The sequence below is a fragment of the Corvus kubaryi genome, unplaced genomic scaffold (assembly GCF_017639235.1).
Source record: "Corvus kubaryi isolate FWS band 111438036 unplaced genomic scaffold, C.kubaryi_AGA036_p1.0 124, whole genome shotgun sequence".
Lineage (NCBI taxonomy): Eukaryota > Metazoa > Chordata > Aves > Passeriformes > Corvidae > Corvus > Corvus kubaryi.
Window position 1 is genome coordinate 4,733,094 of NW_024580659.1, and position 27,491 is coordinate 4,760,584.

Consider the following 27,491-nt stretch of genomic DNA (forward strand, 5'->3'; position numbering starts at 1 on the left):
CACTTGGTGGCTGGCTCTTAATTTCACAGCAGAGCCCAATCTGCCCCCTTTGGGCTCACACTCAGCTAAGCACAACCACACCAGTTCACAAGTGCAATTTCTAAGTCCTCACAGGCATCTGACTTAACATTTGATGTTGATGACAGATGTTATTGTAACTGCTTCCTTAAGGAAAAACAAATGGTTTGAGCAGATTTCAAATGAGCTCTATAAATGAAAGCCGAGGTACATCATGACTGCCAATACTCTGCCATCAAAAATAAACTTGCTTTACACAGCAAACTGTCTTCCAGAGAAGCCCCTGAGAGTACCCATTTCTACCACTATTATTGGACATAGGTCAAAAAAAAAGAACTGTGCTTTATTTACCAGGTCATATTTGTCCACTTATCTGAAGTGTTCAAAGAACATAAGTGGTAAAAACTGTATTTCAGCAATATATTTTAAGGAAAAGAACGCACTACAGAAAACTGTTTAAGTCAAAATCCTCACCATCACAGAAATCACAGGCCTGAGCTGTTTTATAAAGCAATTAAATAATTCAGACACTGCATGTGCCAAGAGATAATATATACCTTAGCAGATTACCAGTAAATTAATTTTACTGACCATGAAAAGTGTTTAGATAACATTGAAAACTGAAGGAGCATCAACAAAATTTCCAACAGGAGACAACTCATATTTGACAAAGAAAAATGAGTTCCTGAGAATTCAGGTACTATGGCCTCCAAGTCTTGCAATGAAAGAATCCAAACACATACCAAATAGTGTAACCACAAGTACAGATATATTAAACCTCCAAAAGGAATTGGAATGAAATGACCAAGATGTGTTCTGTAAACCTCTCAGAGTATGGAGAAGATTATGTCCCATTAGTCAGCATTCTAAGTGATCTGAACTATTCACTTAGCAGGAAACTGCTCCACACATTACCAATGCTCTGTGCAAAATGCACTTTTGGACTAAATTCAGAAATGGCAGAGACTTTTGTTACATTTCTTTCACTTCCTTCAAAATAAATTGCACATTATATCCAATTGAGCAATCATTACAGACAGTGCTTTTTCTCCAGTGACTTCCCACCCCAACTCCACCATACTCCCAGAAACTACAGCACATCATTTTCACACATACCTACACAATAAAAATTTATATATATGATTTTCATCAATCCTTTTACTCCATTCAATGTCCCATGACATTTCTCACACAATGAGATAGATTTTAGAGTTAAACCACTTTGAAAAATCTCTCAATTCTCAAATTTTGAAGAATTTAGCTGCTAGATTCTACATCTGCACTGTGACTTCAGTTAGAGGAATAGGACAACAAGCAGGACAAACAATGGGAAACATTAAAAAAAAAACCAAACAGTATTTGCTGAAAGGGGGGTAGTTAAATTAAATAAAAAGTACATTGGTTATTAAGGAAGCCACATGGTAACCAGTCTAAAGCATTTCCAGTGAATGCCAGTCTGCAAGACTGTCTTAGAATAAAATAATCTAGAAAGCAAGTATCACCTTTCAAAAACCTGATCATAAAGCTTCACAAAGAAGCTCCAGCTTTGCTAAGCATCCAAAATGTCAAAGACTCCCACACATCCAATCACAACTTCAAACTCTGACATACACCCCAAATTCTTAGACACGTTCCTTCTGCTTTCTTAAAAGCACAGAAATTCAATTCTACACATCTCCCTCATTATTCTCATTTTAAAGTAAAGGGATTATAGTGACATACAACTCTGCCAACATGTAACCTGTTCATTGCAAACTGCACTTTTCTAATACCATGAAGGAATTGCAGGTTTCTGTGAACAGAAATAGGGTAACAGTAACAGAGCCTTATCCAGAGAAGTGCTAAAACATCTTTGCTCCTCCTCTCTCCTTTGGCAGAGCTCAGCACCTGACAGACTGTCTCTGAAAGGAGATGTGGCTGCTGTTCCTAATTGTTGCCATCATTCCAAAACAAAACCTGGCTACTTAAGATATTCCAAAGCTGGCAATCCAAAAGTCAGTATCACTAAATAAACCATAAAACACCCTGAGAGCAACAGCCAAGAAAGCAACAACAAAATTTAAATTCCACAATGCTAATTCATCAGACATCTATGTTTTCTTATACAAACATTGGATATCCACACTTGTAAGTTTCCTTGGACCTCCACAAATAATCAACTGCTGTTTTCCAAGGAAACAGGTTGGCTTTTTTTTAAAATCTTGCATACAAGCAATAACAAACCAACATAAATCCATCTCACTCAATTTCAAAAAGATTGTAAAAGACTGTTTCTTTTTATAAAATACTTTACATCTTTAATAAGTGACTAATTAAGAACAAAATGCTCCAGAAAAAGATTTAACTGATGTTTCTACTGATACGCCTTTGTATTTTCTTAATGTGAAAGTATCACTCAGAAGAAGCAGCACTACACAGTTAATTTTCAGAATTTAGTTTCTGAGTTCTCCTTTGACCAACTACGACCCTCAAAGAAATCATAAAGTCATTTTACTTTCAAATAGCTCTTATCCTTTTGCCAGGACTTAGTAGAAAATATAATCTAGTGTTAGTGTTGCAAAGTATAAATAAATTGAGGCAAGCTCATCATTGCTAAGTACATGAGATCATTCAAAAACCTAAGACTTAAATCAGAAAAATATTTTAACACAATCCCAAACCAAACAAATATAATATCACAGATAAGAGGGGTCACATTATAAAAAATTTTATTAAAAAAAATCAGTATCACAGTAATATTTCCTAGGTGGATCTACTAAGATTCTCCATCTATATATATCCCAGGCATTAAAAACTAAATTAAACAGATGATAACAAGTATATCATAGTGCATAAAAACAGTCTAAGAGATACAGGTGGGAGAACATACGTTGTCTTTGGAAGTGATACACAGGCTGGTTGCCTCACCCTCTTTGAGGGGTGAACAACCCACTCTTTTTTCTTAGTCATCCTTCAAAGGTCAGTAAGAATCATCTTTCTAAAGCAAAAGAAAAATATCACCTTGAGCATGCTTATACAAAAACACACATGCTAAATAGATAATTCTCTAAGTATCACATATATTTGACATTCTAAAATGGTTGAATGTGTTCTTTTGGTATTTGGCTGCTAAGAATATGGCCCGCACCTTTCTACAGCCTTCAGATCAGGCAAGGAACAGCAGGAGGGACCAGCATGGACAATGGATCTCACACTACCATCACCAGAATTTGACTACCAGTAGATTAGAGGCATTGAAGAACCACCCACAGGATAAGAGGTGGCAAGATGGGTCTCCTCCAAATGCTGCCAAACCACAAGAAAGAGGATAATGAGTATAAGTTCAAACATGTAGTTTCAACCTGAGCTGGACAATCAATCCCCAGGGACTGCCCTTAGCTCAATAAGCCTTTGGAAGAAGAAATTACATTCCCCTCAGTCACTGGACTGAAAGCCTCTCCTTCCTCCCAGATTGCTCTAGGAAAAGTGAAAATGCTAACTCACCTTGATGCCTTTGAAAGCCATTTTACACTGAGCTTTCAAACAAAAATAACAATAGTGAAAAGGCTTCTTTCAAGGCACTGAGGAGATGTGGAGTTACTTTCACACACAGCCCTTAACACTGTCACCCACGAAGCCAAGGCTTGGACTGCAAGTTTCTTCCATCAAGAAACTAACAAAGCTTTTCCCACAGAAACATATTCCTTAAGGGAACTGGATTTGCCACTACACGCTCTTCTTTTAGGGTCTGTTTCTGCACATGCAAAGGGCCTTTTTCCTCCTCGTATTTGGGGAAAGGAACAACCGGGGAATGCACTGCTCCAGCAGACGCGACCTGCGGGGATTGCGGCCGAGGGAGCTTCGCTTGCTTTGCTGCTGGTGGGGGTTTATGGCTGGTGTTTCCTTCACCTGCGCTGTGGGAGCGCTCGCCATCCCCCGCCCTTCCATGGGGAGAGTCCAAGGAAATCCTCCCGACAGAGGGACTGCTTTGGGGTCCCCGGAGGGACATGCAGCGCTGACACAGCCGCCTGCGGGAGCCGGGCCGAGAAGGCGGCCGGGCTTGCTGAGCCCTCACTGCCGAGCAGGGAGGCTGGGAGGACAGTCCCCAGTGCCCCCGGGGCTGGGAAAGGGCCGCAGGACGGCTCCCCCTGCGCCCCCGATCCAGGATGTGGAGCTCTGCGATTCCCAGGGAAGGAAGGGAGCGAGAAGGGCGGCAGCGCATCTCCAGCACCTCTCCTCAGGGCAGGGCGGCGGGGCAGACACAAGGGATCTGCTCCATCCTCGGCTTGGCCACGGGGAAACCAAGTTCCAGGGGAGAACCGACTTGATGGAGGGGAACCTCCCTCCCTTCCCCGCCCCCCGAGAAGGGGGAGCCGGAGCGGGGCCTGCGCCCGGCGCGGCCGCCGGGAAGGGGCCGCGTTCGCGGCGGCCGCCCTGGACACGCACGTGGGGCTGGGGACACAGAATGGAAATGAAAACAAACCCCGAACGGACAAACAGCTAAGTGAAAACCTCTGATTTAGAAAGCCGACCAGAAAACTAACCCTGACAAGTAGGATTTGCCCTCCCCTTGGCTGCACTTATTGGCCGCGCTCGTGTGCAACGAGCTTCTATCTGCCAATGCCAGTGGTCGGCCGGCGTGTCCATCACCGGGGAAAGAGCAATTCGCCGCTAAGGGAGTAGATTCCCTTCCATCCATCACAAGGCTTAGCAGGTAGCCGCCTAGAAATCAATCATACACAAATAAAAAAAAAAGAAATCCTTCTCCATCAAATTACTAGTATAGTACTCCCAGAAAAATAAGTATGTATCCTCGGTGAACACAGGCGTGGATTTTATCACATGTATCACATCCATCATTTGTCCAGCCTAAAATGTAATTATCTTAAAAAAAAAAAATAAACCATAGCATCATAAATGAGGGACCCCAGTAAGTATTCAGTAATTATATAACTGAAAAATAATATCCTGTTAGCTTCTGTTTCCATTTGCCAGCCACTAGAAAGGAACAAATCTCTCACCTTTTTCCTGACATGGTTTTTAAAACACCAAACATTATCCATTATTTAGGTATAAATCCAGGAATTTCCAAAGCTCATCAATTCTATTCTAGAAAACTTTAACAACAACAATATTTTTAAACACTAGGCACAAGAAAAAAAAAAAAAAAAAAGAGTCTTATGGCTGCTTTTAATAGAAATTGCAAGAGAGGTTTCTGGTTGACGATGCTGTAGGGAGAGGCACTCTGTTACCAGAATAAGATGTGCACTTGGTCCCATTTATTACAATGTATTTCCAAGGCAATATAAAAAGCCTATTCTGCAAATTCATCTCCAGATTCAGCTACCAGATAGTTGTAAAAAGCAATATACAGCGATTTCATTAGTCACAGTAAATTTACAGTCATGTATCCCAGCCATATTCTTGCTTAAGCTTCTCACCTTTCAAATCATTGCATCTGCCTTTCGTCCTCACATGGATTTTACAACATCACGTTTAGCTGACATCCCATTTGCGCGGAGGAAGGCGGCAGCAGGGAGAGCCGGAGCCGCGGAATACCTGCGAGGGGGTGACGAGAAGGAACCTGCTGCAGTCGGGGGAAGCTCGTGTGCCCCTGTCCCTCGTCTTTCTGTCCCTCAGCGAGTCTCCCTCAGTCAGCTGCGAGCCCGGCTGTCTGGGTTGCCAGTCCCTGACTCAACATTCCCAGCATTCCCGAGGAGCCGCGGCTCCAGCGGCGCGGCTCGGAGCCGCCGGGGGCGGCAGCAGCAGCAGCAGCACACGCACCGCAGCCCGTGATTCCTGCGAGCGTTCGGCTCCGTCCATTCATCGCCAGCCCGCGGCTTCCAGTCCCCACCCAGCGAGCGGCTGCGAGTGTGTTACTCATTGTGAAACAGCCTAAAAATACACCTATGTCTGCGTAAAACTGCAGAGGCTAAATTGCTTTCTCGCCCCTGTTCACCGAAGGCCAGAAATGTTCAAAGGCAGGTGCTTCAGAATATGATGTCTAAAAAACCTTTAGTATATGGGTACATTTACATAAACGGAAAAAAACCAGAAATCTGAATCCGTGTTCGGTTTAAGTGTAAAAGAAATTAAGATGACATCCATATGTATCTGTATTTTTTTCAAAAGCAGTATGCAGGAAAAAACCCACAGATTAGCTGCTGTGCAAAGCCTGAAAGCTTTTTTCATAAGAAAACTGCAAACTGCATTAAAAATTATTTCAGAGATTTTATTGTTCGATATTAAGGGGAGTGAGAGAAACTTCTATAAACATCACTGGCTTCTCATCCTAAGAAAGGAGATTTTGTTCCTCTTCTATTCTTCCCTCTTCTCAACTTTTTTTAGTTTAATTGCTCAGTATACAATTATAAGTGATCACCCTTGGTCTTTAGCTTCAATGCACCTTCATACCTTACCCTAGACAAAATTTCACAAACTTATTTTATCTGCCTCCTCTTGATCTCATTGCAGTAACAATGATTTTAAGAACCACTTCAGATCTGTAGTTGCTTTGTTATAATCTCTATTTTATTTCTCTTGCCCACATATACACCTATAAATGCCACTGTTAAACATTATTGAGAAGAACAACTTTTATGAAATTACTGTTAAAAACTATGTCAAATCAAATTGATTTCAACCAATCAGGCTTAAAATTAGCATAATCCCTTCATTGCTGTATCTGAATTATCTGCAGCCAGTTGAAATAATTGGTTGTCACAAACATTTATTTGGAGATGCTAGAATGCCATTCCCAGCAGGAGTATAGGGACACACTCTCTGTACCCACCTACCTTAGCTATAACTGCAATAGAGGGCAAATATTTTTTTCTGAGTTCAAAGTAATGGAATAACCATGATTAAAATGCAAACTTCAATTGCTTTTAAACCTTATTACTTATTTGAATACATTTCTGTTAAAATTGTTACAAAACCATGAAAAATGTGGACAGAGAAAATCTGTTCCTGGAGAAATTAACAAGAAGGGACATGGTTTTGTATACAAACAATTTCACTTGATCTGAAAAGCAAACAAAGTATTCCTCAAGAGTTAACAAATCTGCATCTGTAAGAAAACAGATAAGCACTACAAAATGTGGGTCACTACACTGAATGCTTAAAAGCACAAGAAGTGTCCATTTTCAGCTTAGCCCTTCATTTGGATTCAGTGTGAAATAAGAATCTCTTCCAGACCTGTCTCAATATTGCTAAATCCAGTTCTGTCTCAGTACTGTTAATGATGACAGGACTTTTGTTCTAAGTGGTGTCAGCTGCTGACGGTTTTTTAAACATGTCACACCATTCCTGTCTATATGAAAAGACAAAGAACATCAGGTTCTGCCTTATCTTTTTTGTGACTCATTCACTGGCAAAGACTGAGGGCCTTGTGATAGCCAGCAAAAGCCAAAAGCATTCTGACAGAAGACCAGTAGCCTAAGAATCTTCTTTCCAAGGAATAATCACTGCAGGAAGACAGAGAGCTGCCATAAGGCTACAACAATACTGCAATGAATTAAGTTTGCTATCATTCAATAAACTTTGTAGCAGAGAATTCATCACAGCCCATCTCAGAGCAGCAGACCCTCTGCAGGGGACTGTCAGTGTTACCAGTGTCAAAGAACAGAATATACCCACTATGGATAAAACCATTGTAGAGTTTTGTGGGAAAAAACATTTTGCCAAATTGTACTCAAAAAGACTTGTTAGAGAAATGTGCAGTTCAAGAGAAGGGGGGGAAAAGTAATCAGAATTTTACAGCTAATCTACTTATTGTATTAGTAGAAACAACATCCATGCAAAGACCCTCAGGGTCACATAATCCAAACCCTTCAATAATATTCATTCCTTACATTCTAGACAAGGCTGGAATCCAGATGCAAAAGGGAGGATAATAACAATAGTGTTTACTTAAGGCTGACTTCTTTGCAGCTGATGAAAGTTCTCATTTCAGTCTAATCACAGGACCATCTGTGTTGTCCTTGGTGCCATGATGCAGGTGGGTGCCATTAAGCACTAGAAGAGTCAGATCATATGAGTAAACTACCACTTTTTTAATTGTAAGAGGTTCCCATTAACTACTAGACATCTTTCAGCCAACTGTTAGAGGAAAGCAGTCTGTTGTAAAACTTAAACCACTATTTATATTATAAGGTGCCATGTGATGCTATGCCTAATGTTTGCACTTGTCAATAGTTTCTGTCATCAAATAGATTTTTGGCTAGCACACTTCAGTTTATTTGTTTGCTACCTTAATAATGCAGTATTTTCACAGTTCTTTCTGCTTTCACATCAGGAGCTGTGGAAACCCCACTGAAATTAATGGCAAAATTCTTTCTTATTTTAATGAGCCCACACATTAGGCCCTAACAAAGTAAAGTACATATGAAATACAGATTTTTCAAGTCTCTTGTTTTCTTCAGTCTATGCTATACTGATTTTGGACAAAAGGGTATAAAACACACTTATTACAAACATTCTGTTTACTTATTCTTAGTATAAATAATTCAAAATAACATATAATGTATAATGTTACTTATTGTCTTCAATTCCTGTGCATCCCTTCATCCTTCCCAATTCTTTCTTCTTCTCACGTGTGGTACTAAGACTTTAGCAGCAGCCAGCTCCCTTTCATATTTTGGTGAAGATGGATGTTATTAAGGGCTTAACTTTTTTTTTTTAAACAGAAATACAAATTAATCTTAGTCCCTGCTGCATTAATTCCTAGCAAGCAACTGCAGGTGTGTGCTTTAAAAACCCAGGAAAATGTATTTCAGCTTTAGTCATTGAACCTGGCCCTGCTCTATTTCCTCTGTGCTTCCCGATTTACACTGAAGGTTGCAGAACTAAGAAAACCAAAAAATATTGCATTTACCATGACATGGTGATCAGATTGTGGGTAAGCACTTGACACAAAAGAAACAAAAAGCTCCAAACAAACAAAATAATTGAAATAAACTTCAATTTTCTGTTGATTTCAGAATGAGGTCCTACCAGTCTAGTCCACAGAGGTTGTGCACTTAACAGTCATTAAATTATAGACTGCTCTTCCTTTATCAGTTTATATATTCACCTACAAATACCTATCAAATTGAGTTACAAAATAGTTTCCACTACATGTTAAGCTTCTGTTTTTACTCTCCTCATAACAGATCACCCAAGTCTCGGTTTTAAAAAATCATCAGTATAATTTATTTGCTTTTAATTTACATGATCACATGCTTTACACAGGATGGAAAAGTGTTACTTGGATATACCTGAACACACAAGAGGCCATTAAGGAATTCATTATAATGTATTATAATGCAAAAAAACAAACAAGGAAAATATACTCTTTTGTAATTGCATAGCTTAGCAGTTCATTTTGTGCTACACAGCCAATCTATTCAGGGTAGAAATAAAGCATAGCACATGCTGTTAATATCATAGTTTCAAACAGAGTAAAAATACTAAAATAATTTAATAGTAAAAATACCCATCTCACAGAAGTTCTCCAGCTTCTACTTCTCTGAATAGGGCTATTAATAGGCTTTTACATCAACTCTACAATGTATTTCAGAGAGTTAAAAATATTTCTTAGGAAAATTCAAACTCCAGGGACTTCTAACATTAGTAAATGTAGCTTAAACATCTTGATTAGGTTTAACATTTCCAATTTTATCAATGGTCCTTTATTTTCCTGGTTGGAAACACAGCATTACTGCTACTGCTATTGTACATATGAATGTACACAGTGACTGTTAAAAAGAAATGCTGCTAAATAAGCACTGGCTAGTAAACTCTTGGATGCTGGTTTGGGTTTTTTAAAATCAGTTTAGACACATCAACACTAAAGTCCAACTGACTTTTCAGTAAGGATTAAGCTTCCAAACACCAACCTCACTCCCAAAAAGTAAACCTAGATACTAAAATTTTACTTACAAGTGTCAACATGAGGCACTTGATCTAAAGGCAGCCGGGGTTCTCTTCTTAATTCTCCAGTTACAGAAAACAGAAATCTCCTTCCCTACTTACAATCTCAGCCTCTACAGCAAAGCTGGCAGGTACAAACATTAGGATTACAGGACTACTTACCCCCAGCACATCACCTTTTTCTAGCAGAGCTACAGGGCAGTTAGTCAGTGAGGGAACCTTTTATTGCTAGCCCAATTTCCTCCAATTTTAAACAGCTGAGTACTGAAGCCTGAGGTATTGCCTTAATCACATTTACATGGTGGGAGGACTTGGGCAGGAACCAAAACACCTGAGCTGGGGGAGCTAAACTCCATCCACCAGAGCAGTCCCCAAATGGAACCAAATTTCTGCAGTGAGTAGGGCCCTATGAGATAAACCAAATTAAGGAACAGTGTGAAAATAATTAAAAACAGTAGCCTTGTATGGCTACTTCAAAACTGACAACGAACCTACAGCTGAGTCCCTGCTTTTGTGCTCATTGTGGATTCTATTGAGGAGCTGCTATCCAACAGAATAACAAGAAATACAAAACACCTGACCTTGGATGGCAACTCCAGCTCCCACAAATGTTAGTTATTAGCTAATAACTGACATTCCATAGCAGGTGTGTCACACTACTGTTGTGTTTATAATAAGGTGACTTGATAGTCTTTCATCTGTTATTCTATATAGACACACTGAAGACAATTTCTAGACTGTTTTGAGAGGGTAACACATTATATCCACTTCATAATACTTCACAGGATTAGACAAACAACACATTTATGGGGAATTAAGTTGGATTTATTTTATATATTAATTTAAACAATTTACAGTGTGGTTTTATAGGTGCTTTTACACATATATTAGTACTCCTCTGCATGAAAACATGCAAAAACCTCCACAAGTTCCCCAGTAAAAAATCTGTGATACAAAGGTTCACATTGTCTCAATATTGAAATCATCTTCATTACGAAGTCCCAGAGTCTTTAAGAAAAAAACCCTTTTTCCTGCTTTTGTGATTTATCCAAAACGTTTGTGGTACTATGCAGAAAAACCAGTCCAGAGAACACAGGAATGTTAGCTTTCTATCTTTACTAATGTAGTTTTTGCTTTGTGTACAACCTAAGGTTAGATAAGGCATCCTACATTTCAGTAACTAGACAGTTGTCACATACTCCATAATCTTCATTGAAGTAATCTTAACTTTGTTGTCCCATTTTACTCACAACAGGATCTCATAACCCTTGGATTTCCATTTTGTCATCAAGATTGTCAGTGCTGTGACACAGAAGAATAAATAGCACAAGTAATTCTGAATACTTCAAAGTTCCAGTCTTTAAAATTGAAGAAAGGTTAAATATAGGCTTTAAAGTATCCTTTTATCAGTGTTTCTGTGACAATCATCTACTACCCTAACTTTGTGAAATATCAGGACTTCTCCCACGTTTGAGCAAAACTTGGCCACTACTTCAGGATCTGACTTCAAGAGGTTATGTCCCCTTATCTTACCAATTCTAGAACTAAAAAGAGATCATGGTCTTTTTCTCATTTATTTTTATCACTTAGAACCACCTCTGTAAACTGTATGAATGTTAGCACATGTAATTAAATTTTTATACAACTCTCTGGTATAAAGAAGAAATGGCTTAGCATTATCTTGATTTGTGCCTCTGGATTCTCTCAGCTCCAAAAATAGCATATTCCCATGTAGAATTCCTGTTGGGAATATGCACAAACTTATGCCAGCTTCCAAAACATGCTTGAGAACTGGGATAGAGGGAGTTTGTCCAGTCCAAAACACGATTGTTCTAACAATTCAGCAGTTCAGTTTCCGTGCCAAGAAGTGTTTCCTGAACCTGTTTAATTTACTAGCAGAAATGTAACTCTAGGTGAAACTCCTTCTCTCTGGTTGATTGTCTGACTACAAAAGCATCTAATGAATAAGTTCCCCTCAGAACCTGAAATGTGCCTTTAAAGAAAGCCTACTTCAGTATTGATGATTGCAGATGAAGTGCTTTCCTTAGGGGCATTTAGATTCAGGAATCAACTTGGTAGTGCCTTTTTTGCATTCCTCCCTTGAGAGTTTCTGCTTTCTTCATTGCTCCAATCCCACTTTTACATCCTATTCCGCTCATAAAGTTTGCTTATCTTTCTGACTAAAGCAATCTGTGACTTCAGTGATCGAAACACAACCACACATTGTAACTAAAGAACTTACATATATACCACTAATGGAGGTCAACATTAAATTCAACTGATGACTTTTAATTTCTTTAACAGGCTATATAGAAAATAAAAAAAAAAAAGAGAAAGAAGGCTCACAAGTTAAAATAGAAAGGGAGAAATATTTTTAATTGTTAGCTTGACATTATATAACATTTCCCTACAACTGGGTACAAAATGGCTGCTAAAGTACAGGAATTCCTCCCTGCCAGTCTGGCACTTCTATTTCTAGTGGTCTGCAAGATTCAGCGTGTGCAATTCGTGAGCATGACTGTGCCTGAGGTGTGACTGTGCCATGAGGGAGAAGGTGGCTCTCGTAATAAAGTTCTTGCAAATTCAAGGGGGTTTTTTTTCTGTTATCACTTGATAAAGTATTACTTATAGGAAAAAAAAATCCATGTGTGATTATTACTAATTTCCTTTGTCCATTTTTGTGAACTTTCTCACTGTTTAATTGACTTTATTGGGAGAGTCAAATTAAAAAATGACAAACAAACAAAAACACAACAGGAAAGTGTCAAACTTTAAGCTTGGTAGAAATAAATAATAATTTGGGGGGGGTTCTTTCCCACCAGTTCTGGTTATGGATTAAATATACCATAGCAACTTTAATTTCCCCATAATTTTTCTGCCCATTTAGACATAATCTTGGGAAGAAAAAATTTTAATTAGCTGAAAAATTACACACCTGAAAACACAGGAAGGAAAATAAAGCCTATAAATAATTGTTACTCTATCCTTCACTCACCTTTAAGGGTGAAGAAACATGTATGCTCCTGTCAGTGCACTGGTATCAAGTATTCTTTTGGCAGATGTGAAAAAAAAAAAGCAGAAGAAAACCATCATCTATGCTGAAGCAATACAGAAATGATGAGAAGCAGATTTAGAACTCCCAGAAAAAGCCAGGCAATAGAAAAAAATAGAAGTGTTGGTAAAATTCTTTTGTTAAATTATAAGCTAGATGAAGAAATAGCAATGCAAATTTTCCCTACATTTACCAGCCACAGGCAAGGTAAGAGAAAAGCAATGGAAAACCTCACAAATACAGCTTATTTCCATTTTTCGCTCTTTCAGGATGTCAGACACCGATACACAAGTGAACTATTGACTCTAAACAAAAAGATTTCTCATGTTGGATAAAGCAGTATTTTGCCATGCAGTACTGAATTTATTCTGAAATCTTCAGGGCAATCAGAAAGCAAATATGTATAGCACAAGAGAGACAGGCAAACCATATGTTACAGCAGCAGCCACTGTGAAGGGAAGGATAAATGCATTAATCACTTGAGTACAGCTCAGTTTAAAAGATTTTTATAAACCATGAAAGATCAAACTACAATACAGAGCACGTTTTCTTGATCCCTGAGCAGCCTGTGCTGCTACTGCTGTATGAGAGCTGTATGTGACCGACCATCTTTAATATGAATTAAGAACCAGAGAGACCTTGGGATAAAACAGGAGGCAGAAGTAACAGCAGCAGTATTTTAAATAACATTTTTCTGCCTCTTATTTACACTTACTTAAATTTCTCTGCTCGTAATTTAAATGTACTTTCAATTTTCAAGTATATATTTTTATTTCCTGCATTAATTTTTTTTAATAGCTTGACCAGGCAGCCATGAAGAGGAGTACATTTGAAAATTAGTAGAAATACTTTGCAGCTACAGCAATTGGTCTAAGAAAACATATTACCTCTCTGCACAAACCTTATCTCACTGGAAATATCTTGTCTGCTTCTTTCATGCAGCTAATTGAATTCATGGTTTTGGTGTTAAGGTTCAGTTGCAATTTTAGGATCCTAAATGTTTCCATGGCCTGTGCTTGACAGACAGAAGGGTTAACTTAGAAATAAAAGGTAATCTAAGCAAAACTACTTTGTGGTTTTTAATGAGAAGAAAAGATTGCAACATAGGAGAAAAACTAGAGAAAACAAAATATTTTGGAAGTTGACAGTTATTTAATTTATAATAGTTTACAATTATATTAATTATTAATAGCACTGTTACTTCTGTGGTATCGTTACAGAGCAGAGATTATGGTGATTCACAATGTATTATAAGGAACACAAGTGAAGAAAGAAGATCAGGCTTACGAAGGATTTAGTTTGGTATAGCAGCAGGTTCTCAGGAGCCTAAGGTGAGTTCAGGTTGTGAGCGCATAAAGCCCCCGGATCTCCAAGACCTCTAATACTGCCTGTCGAGCACACCCATTACTGAACTTTCCTGTCATACCTGCTAACACAAAGGTTGGTAAGCAAGGAAAAATGCCTGGCAGAAATATTCTGGTTACACTGTTTCTTGCAGGGCTCCTACCTGCATTCAGTTTTCATGAGCTCTCAGGAAAGCAGACTAGGGTGCCCAAAGGCTCTGAATCTTGGTTTCAGGCCCTTCTCAGACACTGACTGCACTGTAACACAGGTTTTCTTTTTCTTGCCAGACTACTTTCTTTGCTTCTTAAGAAGCTGCAGGTTGTTGATTTTTTATAGTCCTCTTCTTCCTCCCAATTTGTTTGATAAACACAATACAGCAGCAAAGGCAGCTGTGGAACTGAAGGATGGTATTTGACAGGTAGCTCCTGGTGAGATGCAGCCAGCAGGGGTATAAAAGGCCAAAAGCACGCCTTTGAAAGAAGAGTCACGTTCTTAAATATTGAGACGTGATTCTGTTAAGATAATACTTGCAATCAGCACCCAGCATGTGCTGCAGCCACGTTCTGGAAGACAAAATTGGCTGCCTCAGAGAGTTCAGCATAAAGCAGACGGTTGGGGTACTGCAGTTCTCCTACACTAAGTTATTAAAAGACAAATTCTGTATGCTACTGAAGCTCAAACTGAGGTGTTCCAAAATCATGCAGTTCTGATATAGAACAGAAAATATTCAAGATCTGCATATTGCCATTTGAAATTGGTCACCAAACCTACCCATATAATCAGTGTGGATCTTAGAGATGCTTTTGGCAGATCAGCTTGGAATGTAGAACGTTTTCAGAAGTGTAGAAATGACTAAGACACATCTAAGTAGAGGAAAATAAACTTAGGAAGACATGAATAAGAGAGGTGGGGGAAAGATCAGAAGAAAGTACTGCAATCATTAGAACTTTTATTTGTAGAAGAAAAAAATCTCCATGTTGCAATGGAGTGGTTATGGACTGTGGTTATGGACATGGTACTAGAAGAACAAGTGAAAGCTGCCCAGTTACTGGTGAAGTACTTTTTATTAGCCCAGGTCCAGCAATGGTCAGCACTTCAAGTAGAGTGATGATGATGCCTATACCAATCACCTCTGGTAGTCAGGTTTTGATGGAATTTAGGATACAGCATTATCCCTGAGACTGCTATTTTCTTCTTATAGTAGAACTATTCTAGGACTATTCTAGCACTATCAGTGCTATTTTTTGTTGCAGAAACATAAACTGAAATTTCATTCATTTGAAATACTGAATCTCTATACATTTTATCCCCCCTTTTCATAAGACATGGTCTTTTCATGGTCTGATTTTGAAGGGAAGCTTTCCAAAAAAACGTAAATTGTCTGAAACATTATATTCATTTTTATATGCTGCTCCCTCTGCTGCTCTCCTGATACAATCATATTTTATAGGAACACAGTAAGAATACTTCGGAGCTATTTTTATATTTCCCAAGTTATTTATTTGCAGTTTGAACTTGTTTGTTAGCCATAATTTGAGTAAGCATGTATCTAAATTATTGTTTATATTAAGCACATATCTCTCTAGGAAAAAAGGGAACAATTCTTATTTTTAAAGTGCTGACATACAGTTAACTGGATAAATTTACAGTAGATAAAATAGCATTTTTAAATCTAAAATAAATGCTTGTATAATTTTAGTTAAAAAGTCAGTTTGTGTCAAATTAAAGACTCATCAAAGACTACAGAGCATCTATATGTTAGATACAATAACAGACATTTGCCTTTGTCATCGGAAGAAAAAAAAAATCTATTGATAAGCCTAAGTTATATTTTAGGACAATAACAGACATTTGCCTTTGTCATCGGAAGAAAAAAAAATCTATTGATAAGCCTAAGTTATATTTTAGGAAGTATTACCATTCTGGTCACTCAGTTGATTCCAGACATCCTTTGGACGATCTGTTGTTATTCAGAAGTGGTGTGTCCTAAGGACAGTAGAGTGCAACTGTGCTTCTTCTTAGATATTTCGTGATAAGCATTAGAATTTAGCAACTCCAAGAATTAAAATGGCCTCTTGCAACAGGGGCCCTCCTGCCAAGGGACGACATCCATGGGTCCACAGCTTCTGTCACATCCAGCCTATTGGTTGTTTAGTTGGTAAATACAAACACTGCATAAATCAGGAACATTTTCAATCTAAACAGGGATAAAGTATGACAGATGGGTGTAGAACACAGATGGAAGGAGGGAATAGAAAGTCTTCATTGCCATATCATACTTATTAGGAAGACAAAAATAGCTGTGTTTCTGAAGCACCTATAAAATGTATTTTGAGCTTGGAACTCTCATAAATCAGTTCCTCATAAATTGCTCAGCAGCTTCAGTCCTTTAGGCAGTCAGCACTCACACTGCCCCTATTTTTCTCCCTTTTTTTTTAATTTAGCACCCATGACAAAAAGTTCTAATTGTCACAGACATCATCTTTTCATTCACCAAACCAAGAGTTAAATGTGTAAGCATTTTATGATCTCCATGACACTTCAAGTGGCCTTAAAATTTAGTTTAATCCCATGGTGGTGTTATTTGGCTTATTCAAACTTCACAGGTATACAAAGGTCATTCAGAAAGTTCTCAAGTGTTCTATGTTGTTGATTTCCTTAGCACGAGAGAAGAAAACACAGTCATTCCTTTTTCATAGGGACGAGGTGGAAGTAAAAAAAGACACACAGGCAGAAGGTCCCTTCTATCTATTATCTCTCTCTCTAGATATGTATATAGAAAGGGAGAGATCATTCAGACAACCACACCTTCTATACTTCAGCTATCAGGGGTGAAGTGTATACAGCAAGGCCTGGGTAAGGAATCCCTTTCAGAGAAGCTTTTATGCAAAGCTTCAGTCCTTCAATTTGCCAATTATTTAAATCGCTTATGAAGTATTATATATCATACACATGAAGAACCATGTAGCCTTTCTAATACTATTATTTTCAGTATTTTGCTTCTCCCTGAGACTGAAGAAAAGGATTAATTTACCTTGAAAAAAATTAAACTACAATTTTTCAAAAGTCACATTGCATAACACCACGTAGCCATAGAGATGAGATGAAACTGCATTTTTCTGTGTTACTGGAAACAAGAGCAGTGTACATGCTATGAAAGGAAGATGCCACTTAGAGCTTAATCTAACATATTTGAAAAAAAATCTTATCAAAGTGTTTATTAATACTGGTCTTTTTGCAAATGGAAAAGTGAAGCAGGGAGGAAAGAGGTTACACCCTAATTATCCAGGAATAGCAATCAATGTGTTTGAGCTCCTGGCCATAGGGCAATTTCACAGGCTATCTTTGGAAATTCCATTTGGGCATTTCTGGCAGAATAGTAGTAGCACACAGTCTATCTAGCTCTGTAATTTAACTCCCAAAATATAAGTCAAAAAGCACTCACAAACATACAATTGGATAAGAATAATCATCCAAAATTTCAGGGAAAATATTTGTAATCACTATTAGAAACATAAATGGTCATTACTGTGTCAGTGTGCAGCCTCTATACTTGCAGCTTTCCAGATAAAGCTTCCTTTTCTGAAACGTTCATTGGCCTGGCAATAATCCTTTTAAACCCCAGTTATTTTCAACTTAGTGTACATAAAAGTGACAGAATTCAGCTCATTCTTATGATTATGATCCAATAATATTCACTTCTGAATCACCCATGTTGTGAAAGCATACTCAATTAAAAAACCTAAGTATGACACAACACTACAGAACTCCCTTTGAGAAACTGGTAACTTTTTATAACCTGTGAAGATTTGTGCAAGTATGAAGCAATTACTTGTAGACACTGCAATAATGGCTGGCAGATTTCATTTGCTCCAGAATATAATACAGCAGCACTATCAGATGTGCACTTGCATTACAGCAGGACAGAAAAGCCCCTGCAGAAGGAACTCCAGCCTGACCTGAGCTCCAGTGAGCAACGTTCCATGTCATGCTTGTCATCACCACGTTCAGGCCCATCCTGCACTAGTCAGATAAGTGTTTTTTCTTTGAAGCACAGAACATTTTTGAAAGCCATGGCACAACAGTTTTATCTCCTTTTCTTAATAAATCTACTTTGCCTAATCAAAAATAATATCCTGGATTACTGGTGTCCCAATCTGTTTCTATTCAAGCTTATCTAAATCAACAGTGTGAAGCTTTCAGAACAAACAGAAAAGAAATACAGTAAATACTTATATTTTTGGGTAAGTATGCTTATAAGAACTCCATATATATATATATATATATATATATTTAATATATGTATGTGTGTATACACACACCCCCACATACATAAAGCATTCATTGTAAAAACAAAACAGTTGGCAAAGCTTACTCATGAAGTGGGACTGAATCATAAACCGTTCAAGAGATCCAGGCTGATTTCCCAATTTTCTGCAAAACAATTATTGCCAGATATAATTAACATTCTCTTCAAAGATGATAAGGACTACAACTAAATTAATTTACATGCTCAGAAATTCTAAAGCACTAATGAAAATGATAATACTCAGCAAGTAGCATTTGTTGAGATTCATTAAAATTATTTTGAAATATATCCAAGTTCAAGCCCAACTTGGTTTAAGAAGCAAGTTACAGTTAAAGAGTTTTGCTTAGAAAACCTGACAAAATGGGACACTCATACAAAAGATGATGGAAAGCATCACATTAGCATAGGTCATTGTTTTCTTTTTTGTTAAATCTCCATTATGCTGCATTTTCTGTTTCAGTTATACCCAAGGTTTGGACACGTTAAAAATAAGGCATAAGCATAAAAGCAAAATATTTCCAATTCTAAAAGTCTTTTTTATTGTTAAATTTAACAGGGGACAATTCTGTGTAGTTGATGTTTTTTAACCAAATCAATTTCTGCAATTACTTTTTCTACTCAGAGCTGAATCTGCAATTACTGCTTTGGTTATCTTTTTTATGCATGATTTAGCCAGTCAAAGATCTACAAAGTACTGCACAAAATATGAAAGAAATCCAAGGAATTTCTGGAAATGGAACTGTTAGGACACAGTTTATAAACCCACAGAAATCAATGAAGTTTCACCTATTGCCAACTGTAACTACAACTGTCAAATTCTGAAGGAGAGAGGGCAAAACTATAATAAAACTTTCCATTTGGGATCATTTATGATACTGTACTAATTGAGTTCACCATCACCTATAACCTGTAATTGTTAACAGTATCTTTGGAAAATGCATATAAAATTCTGCTTTCCCAGCAAGAATTTGTCATACAGTTACTGGGACTACCAAAATGGCAAGGAAAAGGGAAATTTATTTTTTATTATTATTTTTACATTTAGGTAAAGTACTCTAGAACAACCATAAAGAAATAAATGATCGACCAAACAAAAATACCCCATGGAACCAAACAGAAAATTGTGCTAACTATAAATGTAACTTTTTCCTTCATATTCTTCTTACTCCAGATAATGCAGAAGGTGATGTTTGCAACAATTTATCCCTCCTTCCTCCAAACATAAGTATGAATCCAATTAAATATACAGTTCAAACATGAAGGGAATGTGCTGAAATTTTGGGAAGAAACCAATACTCATAAAAGGAAAGACTAGAAATATGGAAATGCCTATGAAAATGACAGTTTACAATGTAAAAAGAAAAGGAGAGATGAGGAAATTTGGTAGAAAATCCTACTATTTATCCTTCAGCATAAATACCTTCATATTCAGTCTGCCGAAACTCAAGATTTTTGCTAATCAGAGTAGCAAAAATACAAAAGCATCTGAAAATGGCTCTAGAGATGTCTGCTTGCTCATTTTTGCCTGTGGCCCACAGATGTGCTTCCCTACCCTTATCAGATAAATATGCTTTGATGTAGATTGGTCATCTCAACAAAACTTCTAAATACATAAAATAATCCCATATTCCCTAAACATCACAATAGTATATTATTTTTTTTCCTAAGTCCATGTTACACTAAAGTGTAACATTTGTACTGACTATTTTAACATGTGCAGCACTTGTATAGTTGCCCCCAATCAGAAATAATTTGAAAAAGTATGCAAAACATTCAGTTTTGAAGAAAAAATAATTTTTGTACATGCTGTCAGGGTTCCATTTGTTTTCTGCACGAAAATAAACCCCTTCATACCTGCCCTCACTTCCCAAGTTGAGGGAGCTGTGCAACTCAGTGCTGAGTCCACTCTAAAATTCCTGAAAAATCTGGCCTTAAAAATTGAACCACGAAGCTCCAGGAGCTCAGAACATACCTTTTACTTTTCAGATAGGATCCATTATGAGAACACATGGTTTTACTTTCCCTCAGGGGTTCCTCTGAACAGTCCCTTTGCCCAAGTTCTAGCAATCAGAATGGTTCAGACTGAATAAGTTAAATCTTATCCCAAGACAAACAATATAACAGAAAGTAATGGAAATATAATTACTAGCATTCATTTGCCAAAGCTATCATTTTCTTTTTTATTTCTGCAGCTGGTTTAACTTTGATTGTTTCAGTGCTTTCTCCAAGGATATCCTCTGCATAATGATTTGTCCAAGCTCTGATGAACATTTCTTATTTAATGGATATAGTTGTTTTTATCTTATGAGTTTTTAATTTACGGCCATTTTCTTCTTAAGGTAAGTTGCACTTTTAAAGTGTATGTATACAGAAGCAGAATAAAGAAGGAAGATATCTGCATAATCAAGTGCTTGCTCAGAAAAATTCAATGGCTTGACCCATTTTTTGTATGCAGAGGACATAACTTTCTCCCTCTCTTCTCCACTCCTTTGGTCTCTTTAAGATAACATTTTAAATTTTTAAACTATAATATAGTTTTACTTCATTAGTTTTTGATTTACTACAGTTTTTCCAGGTTTTATGAAACTCATTGGTATTTGATAATAATTACAATCAATCATTACTAGTTTAATTATTTGGTTATTTTCTGCTGTTCTTGCTAAGGTTTTTGTTGTTTTTCACTTAGTTTTCATTGGGGTGTGTTCCAATCCATACTGATTGAATTCTTGTGAGGACAGTTTCTTCAGTCTTCATATTGGACATTTATGTTATACCTGCTGTGAGATATTAATTTTATAAAATTAAATGCTTCTGCTATGCAGTAAAATCTCATCAGTTCACACGGGCCAGTTACTATGCAGGAAGCTGAAGAACTCACCAGTGCCAATTTGATGTCTCTATCCAGAAGAAGTCTCCTTCAAGAAAAGTAGTAGAAAATTTGACAGCCTATTGGAATTTTATGAAGGGGAAAAATGGGAGACCAAAAAAAAATCAGGCTTATTAACCTGGAGCAAAAACTCTGAGCTGTCAAAGGCTAATCCTGAGATGCTTGCCATGTCTTAATTAAACACAACGTGGGCTGATAAAATGCAGAGAACCGACCTAAACTCCCTCCTGTACAGTGAATTTCTGCCTAGACATCAAAGACTATTTTGAATTCTCTGCAGCTTGCAAATTGTACTGAGCAGTTGTCAGATTTCTGCATAATGCATTTCAGTCAAGGCTGCAGAAGAGACTCATTTGTAAGTATTTTGCAGATGCTTTCCTGACAAAAATGAAATGTAAAGTGGTAATCCTTGCTTTTATAGTGTTTAATTATAAACTACATCAAAATATATTTTTCGGGAAAAAAAGAGATTTACCATCGTTCCAAAAGAACACTGATACATCCCCACTTAATAAGCTGATCATTTGTAATTTAATTTTTTTTAAAAATCCAAAGTTGACACTACATATTAACATTACATAAATAGCATTCTGATCTCATTACCAGAAAATACTGCTATTTTGATGCAAAATTTATTCTTTCCCAACATTTGTTGAGAAATGTATTTGTAAGGCATATGACAACTTCATGTTTTGACAGTCACTCTGTATTACAGTAAAGGACCATGAGGTTTTGTTTCTTTGCTGGTAAGAATGTAGAAAGAAAACTTGGTAAAAATCTGCAGCCCCTCAGGTTCTTAACTTAGACCACAATCCATTATTTTCTTGATTACCTTTTGCCTTACCATGCAGTAAGTTCTACACTTTGTACCACTTCTATTGTAACTCTACATAGAAATCCTTTTTAGTCACATAAATGTTGAAATAATTTTTGTGACGGATTTGAGTTGGGGTTTTTTTTGTTAAGATTTTCATGTGAAGAAACAGGACAGGAATTAACTGTGAGGAGAACTATGGCTATGTGCAATTTGAAAGTGCTGTGCACAAACAGATACACAGTAACTACACCTGTCCTTCTGAAGCAGGCTCAATTTAAAACGTGGTTAGCCTTTTTTGGAAAGGATCCCGTTATGTAATCTCAGAATAATTCCTACAAACGATGGTGAGTGCAAAGGTTACCATTCGTAGGTGTGCATGAGATACCCAAATACACAAAATACTTCACAAATACTTATGGCAAATGCTATGAAGCCCAAGCAGCCAATTGAAGGGTTTATCTCAAGAGGAAATTAAGATTTATTGTTCTGATGCAGTGCAGCTCCACTGGAGCAACAGCTATTTTTGCCACATTTTGATCTGACTGCAGCCCAATCAAACCCATGGACTTGAAGGTTATGAAAGGAGAAGACTGCTGCAAGTTTCAGTTTACATAAATTTGGGTTGTGTACTCCTGAGTTTCTCTTCCTAGTTTAATGTTGTTCAGTAACACATATGCAGCAAGAATATATTTTCTTTAAATTCTTTATTTGCTTCTTGGTGGTCTAAACTGTGCATATTTCAGAATATAAAAGTATTAATCCTCCACAGAACAGGTTATGCAAACACAATGCCCCTGTTCATAATCTCAAGAATAACTATCATTTAAATCCATCTCTATGAAGGGAGGAAATGTGCAAAACCCCACACTGAGAACAAAAGTATGGTATAGATGGCCTGCACATTTCTTGGCCACAAAGGCAGGTTTCAGAAACTGAATTCCTCTGTTACAGAGGAATATATCTTAGAAATATTCCAGTGTTTAAAAACTTCTCAGTTTGTAGTAATCTATGATATCAGATATAAAGTCTAATTTATGGACATCACGTAAACCCCCGTTTGGAATTATAGTTTAGAATCAGAACATGCAGTCCTGCATCAACTGGAGTATCAAATAGCAAATTATTTTCTTTAAAGAAAGATTTTTATTTTATTTTAACACTCAGTTTATTTGGCACACAGATCACACGTTCATTCCATTAATCATCAAGTCTGTGCTGGCTAAAGATTAACACCATCTCATGCTGGCATTTGATTGCATTCAGTTGATAGTTACTCTTCATTTTGTTGCTTTTGCAGGAAGCAATCACAGAAACAAGTCTAAAAACTTCCATTTGCATTACCTAAAATGTATTGGAAGCAAGGCCAAAACTGTTTAGGCTTCCCATTTAACTCCAGAAGCCCTGAAAGCTACCCAAGAATTTGAAACCTTAAGGACATTCCTGATTTACTTTACTGCAATGCCTGGGTGTGCCAGAGAAACTACATGCTTGTATTAAGAGGAAGAATAATGATTTCTGCCCATCACTGTAGGGTATAAGGATACACTTGCTATGCAAGTCACATTATTCTGAAAAGGTTTGGGAATCCCTTCCTCCAAAAGTTAAAAAACAGAAATTAATGGACTCAAACCACACTAGCAGTATATTCAACTATTTAAAAAACACTTGCCCATGCAGCAACAATGCCAAATACAAATCTGGCTACATTCCATATACAAGCCCCAAAGAAATGTATTCTTGTGGGACCCTCTCAGCTCCATTTGTATTGTAAATACATTTGCAAACTGAATTCCAGGCCAGACCCCCATTGTTCCAGCTTCCACAAGGCATCACTAAGAGTGGTGAATTTAATCATTGTGCCAATCCATTTATTCACCTAGAAAACAAACACAACCATTCTGAGTGGAGTTCTCATGAGTGTGTGATTGAAAAATCAATGTGACTTGTTCTTGTAAGTCAATTAAGACCAGATATTAATGGTATTTATGTGTCTGAGATCAAGGCAGACACCTGATGGGGCTTTCATAACACCTACCTCCCACTGAAATCTCATCCTCTTACCTTGCTTATATGGGCTATTAAAAAGTTTAATGAACGAGTGATTGAAGTGCTTGTATAGTGTTTCATGATCCTTAGGAGAGATGCATGTAGCCTGAAAGCATTTTTATTTAGTCCTCTAGAATGATAAATCAAGGACTTAGGAATGCTGATGATTATCAGGAAATGAAATAGAGCCTGGTAATGCTTTTCCTGCAAGCACTGCAACAGTCCTTGCATTTTAGAAACAAGTATTACCTCCTCTATTCTCCTTTCTAAAGGCATAAGCACTGTAAATAACATTTTTGGACAAGCAGTAAAGGAAACAATCTTTACATTTCTTTAGATATTTCATTTCAACTCCTATGCTGTCCATTATGTTGGGTTCTGATATATCCACATGAAATTCTGCAAAGAATCAGTAAATGAAACTATTAAAGGTAATTATAATATGGAAGCATGACAAGTTAGAATATAGTCCATGCAATCAGACTTACTGTTATGAATAGATACATTATCCACAGTTTGGAATGTGTAACTAAAGCATCCAGTCCAAAATAACAAAATGCCTAATGATAATATGTAGATTCTGCAGCCACATACTACAAAAATATATGTCAGTTGGAGGCAATTAATTTCATGTCTTGCGAAAAGATACAGGCAAGATAAAAAACACAGCTTAAGGCTGGAGTTTTGCTACCTGATGCAACCTATGATAAAAGCCTTTAAATAAAATAGTTGTCTTAAAGCTGAAAGGTTCCAGTGATTTAAAATAGTAACAAACACTGAAGGGTGAAAAAAATGAAGTATTTTTTTAAATGTGTATCAGAACAGGATTTATCTTCAAGGACTCCTTTGTTGGTTTTCAAAAAAACATTTTAAATTACAGCATGTAGGTAAGATTTCCATGCCCATTTAAGCAAATGTGTCAGTTGGCTGTCTTAAAATTTGTACTATCTGCATTAGTGCACAATGTCCCCCCAGTGCCAGACAGGTAACTGACCTGCTGAGGGACAGAGTAATTCTCCTTTCCATCTTTGATAAATAAATATTTTGATACAGTCCTGCTCCAATATGTAAACATTCCATAGGGACTCCTTGTGAAACTGCAGCTCTGTTAAGAGACTTTGGATATTTTTAGAATTCTGCCTCTTAACACAGGAATGACATTTCCAAGGCAGTTTGAAAGCAAAAAAGAAGCTATCTGTCCTTCATGATAATATAAAGCCAAGTGTAGATTAATGGAATCAATAATTTTTTTACCATGTAGGAAGTCCTTTTACACAAGTTACAATCTGCTTATTTGGCCAAATAATTCTACTTTGTGTAGTATTTTATCAAATGCTTGAAAGACTTGCCAGTTTTGAAAGATCCAGTTCCATATATGTAGGACAAGTTTTGTAGATAGTCTTGATAGTTCTTTGTCCACAAAGAACACAACAATACTGATTTTTCCCCAAGTTCTGAAACCACCAATCAATTCCTATCAGCTTTTTGAAAGAACATATCACTTGCCTAGCAAAGCACTGATAACTTACAAAATATTAAAATAAAAAGAAATCTAAATTGACTATGAAACGTGTTTTATAGTTGTTATGATTTTCTCTATGACAAAGTTTTGAAAAGATGCTTGAAATTATATTGCCACCTGCTGTTTCTAACAAAAAGCAGGAGCCAGGTCTGGTTGGCTATATTACTTAAAATTCTGCAAGTATAATGGAAATCCATTCATTTAAGTAATGCTTTGTGAAGCAGGGGATTGGAATCTCACTGCTCTTATCACCCATCTTGTATGTTCTGTGCTTCACTGGACTTCATATACAGTGCACTACTGAGAAAAACTCCAGGCTTTCTCTTATTTTCCTCCCTTGTTCTAGTCCCTAAATGAAAGTTTCAAAGACTTTTTAGCTGTTGTATAGATAAGTACCAAACAATAAGCTGCAAAGCAGTATTTCGGGAAAAAAAGTCATAATTTTGTCTGATGAGTGATAATTTCATAGAAATACAAGCAAAGCAGTTTAAGAGATTTTTGTGCACACTATAATCTCCACCTCACCGTCTATTTCTCTATTATTGCTCAGTTTCCTGTGCAAACTCACAAGGGCAACACTTCTCTTGCTGTCAGCTGGAGAACACACCAGAGGATCTGCCCCTTCATCTACGGTACCTTTGGCCAGACAAAATTAACCACATCCAGAAGCAACACTATTCCAGACAGATCTTGAGGTCTTAACCTCCTTTGAAATAATGCAATTCAGTAGCCATTTGGTCTTAAACATACGCCTAAATGCCATCCTGAACAGTAAAATAACAGGCTCTGAAGCATTTCATTGAATCTGACTGTATTCCTTAACACAACCAAATCCTCCTTTGCAAAACGTAGATTCATTTAACTTGCAGGTTTACGGGTCCCATTGTTCCAGAAGCTGTACCCACACAACAGCAGTGCTCAATCTACAGCTCCTAAAACGCTTCTGGAGCATCACAAGCAGCCCAGGAACACGCACCAGCACCTGGAGCGCGGTCTGGCAAACCAAGCCAGGAGCGATGGCCAAGGGCCGGATCGCCCAATTCAGCAGCAGCGTGCTGCAGAAACCACTCCGGCAGCGCAGCACGGCGGGGCCCGCAGAGCCCCGGCCGGGACACGGCAGCCAGGAGGGACGGGACGAGTCCTCCCGGGGCACGGCTCCCGCTGGGAGCTCCCCGCCCTCCGCCCCCGGCCAGCCCCGGCCCCGGGCAGTGGCTCGGTTCTTCCCGCAGTGCCGGGACACCCGAGACCGCCGGTCAGTCCCCCACCTCCAGCCTCTCGCCCCCCTCCTACCTTGTCCGCTTTGCCCACACCAGAAAATAAATAAATAAATAAATAAAACAAGCAAGCAACCGAGCAGCCGCCGCCCTCCCGCGCCGAAGGCAGCGGCCGGCTCAGACCCTCCCCACACCCATCTTCTCTCTTCCCCCACGCCCGCCCCTCGTTTTCCTCCGTCCTTCCCAGCCGCTTGAGGCTGGGGATAATCGCCCGGCAATTGCTTCGCACCCTCGGTGGGCCTGCAAGACCCCATGCCCCGGGACGAGGGGCTGCGGGACCCCCATGCCCAGCGCTCCCGGCCCAGGGGGATGTGCGGGTCTCCATCGGGAC

The 27,491-nt window shown here is 38.0% G+C and overlaps 1 protein-coding gene across 16 annotated transcripts in view; it reads right to left on the reverse strand.

The window, feature by feature from the left end:
* ERC2 (ELKS/RAB6-interacting/CAST family member 2) overlaps positions 1-18,577 on the reverse strand; it is a 432,662-nt gene extending 414,085 nt beyond the window's left edge. For 5 of the 16 annotated variants that reach the window (XM_042020839.1, XM_042020830.1, XM_042020797.1 and 2 more), the window contains exon 1: positions 5,439-5,812. The gene's annotated coding sequence lies outside the window, so the exon portion shown is untranslated. Of the gene's footprint in view, positions 1-5,438; positions 5,816-10,071; positions 11,212-12,904; positions 16,136-16,223 lie in introns of those variants that run through there. The other 11 variants (XM_042020851.1, XM_042020847.1, XM_042020814.1 and 8 more) reach the window with 9 other exon arrangements.
* Positions 18,578-27,491: the final 8,914 nt, after the last annotated feature.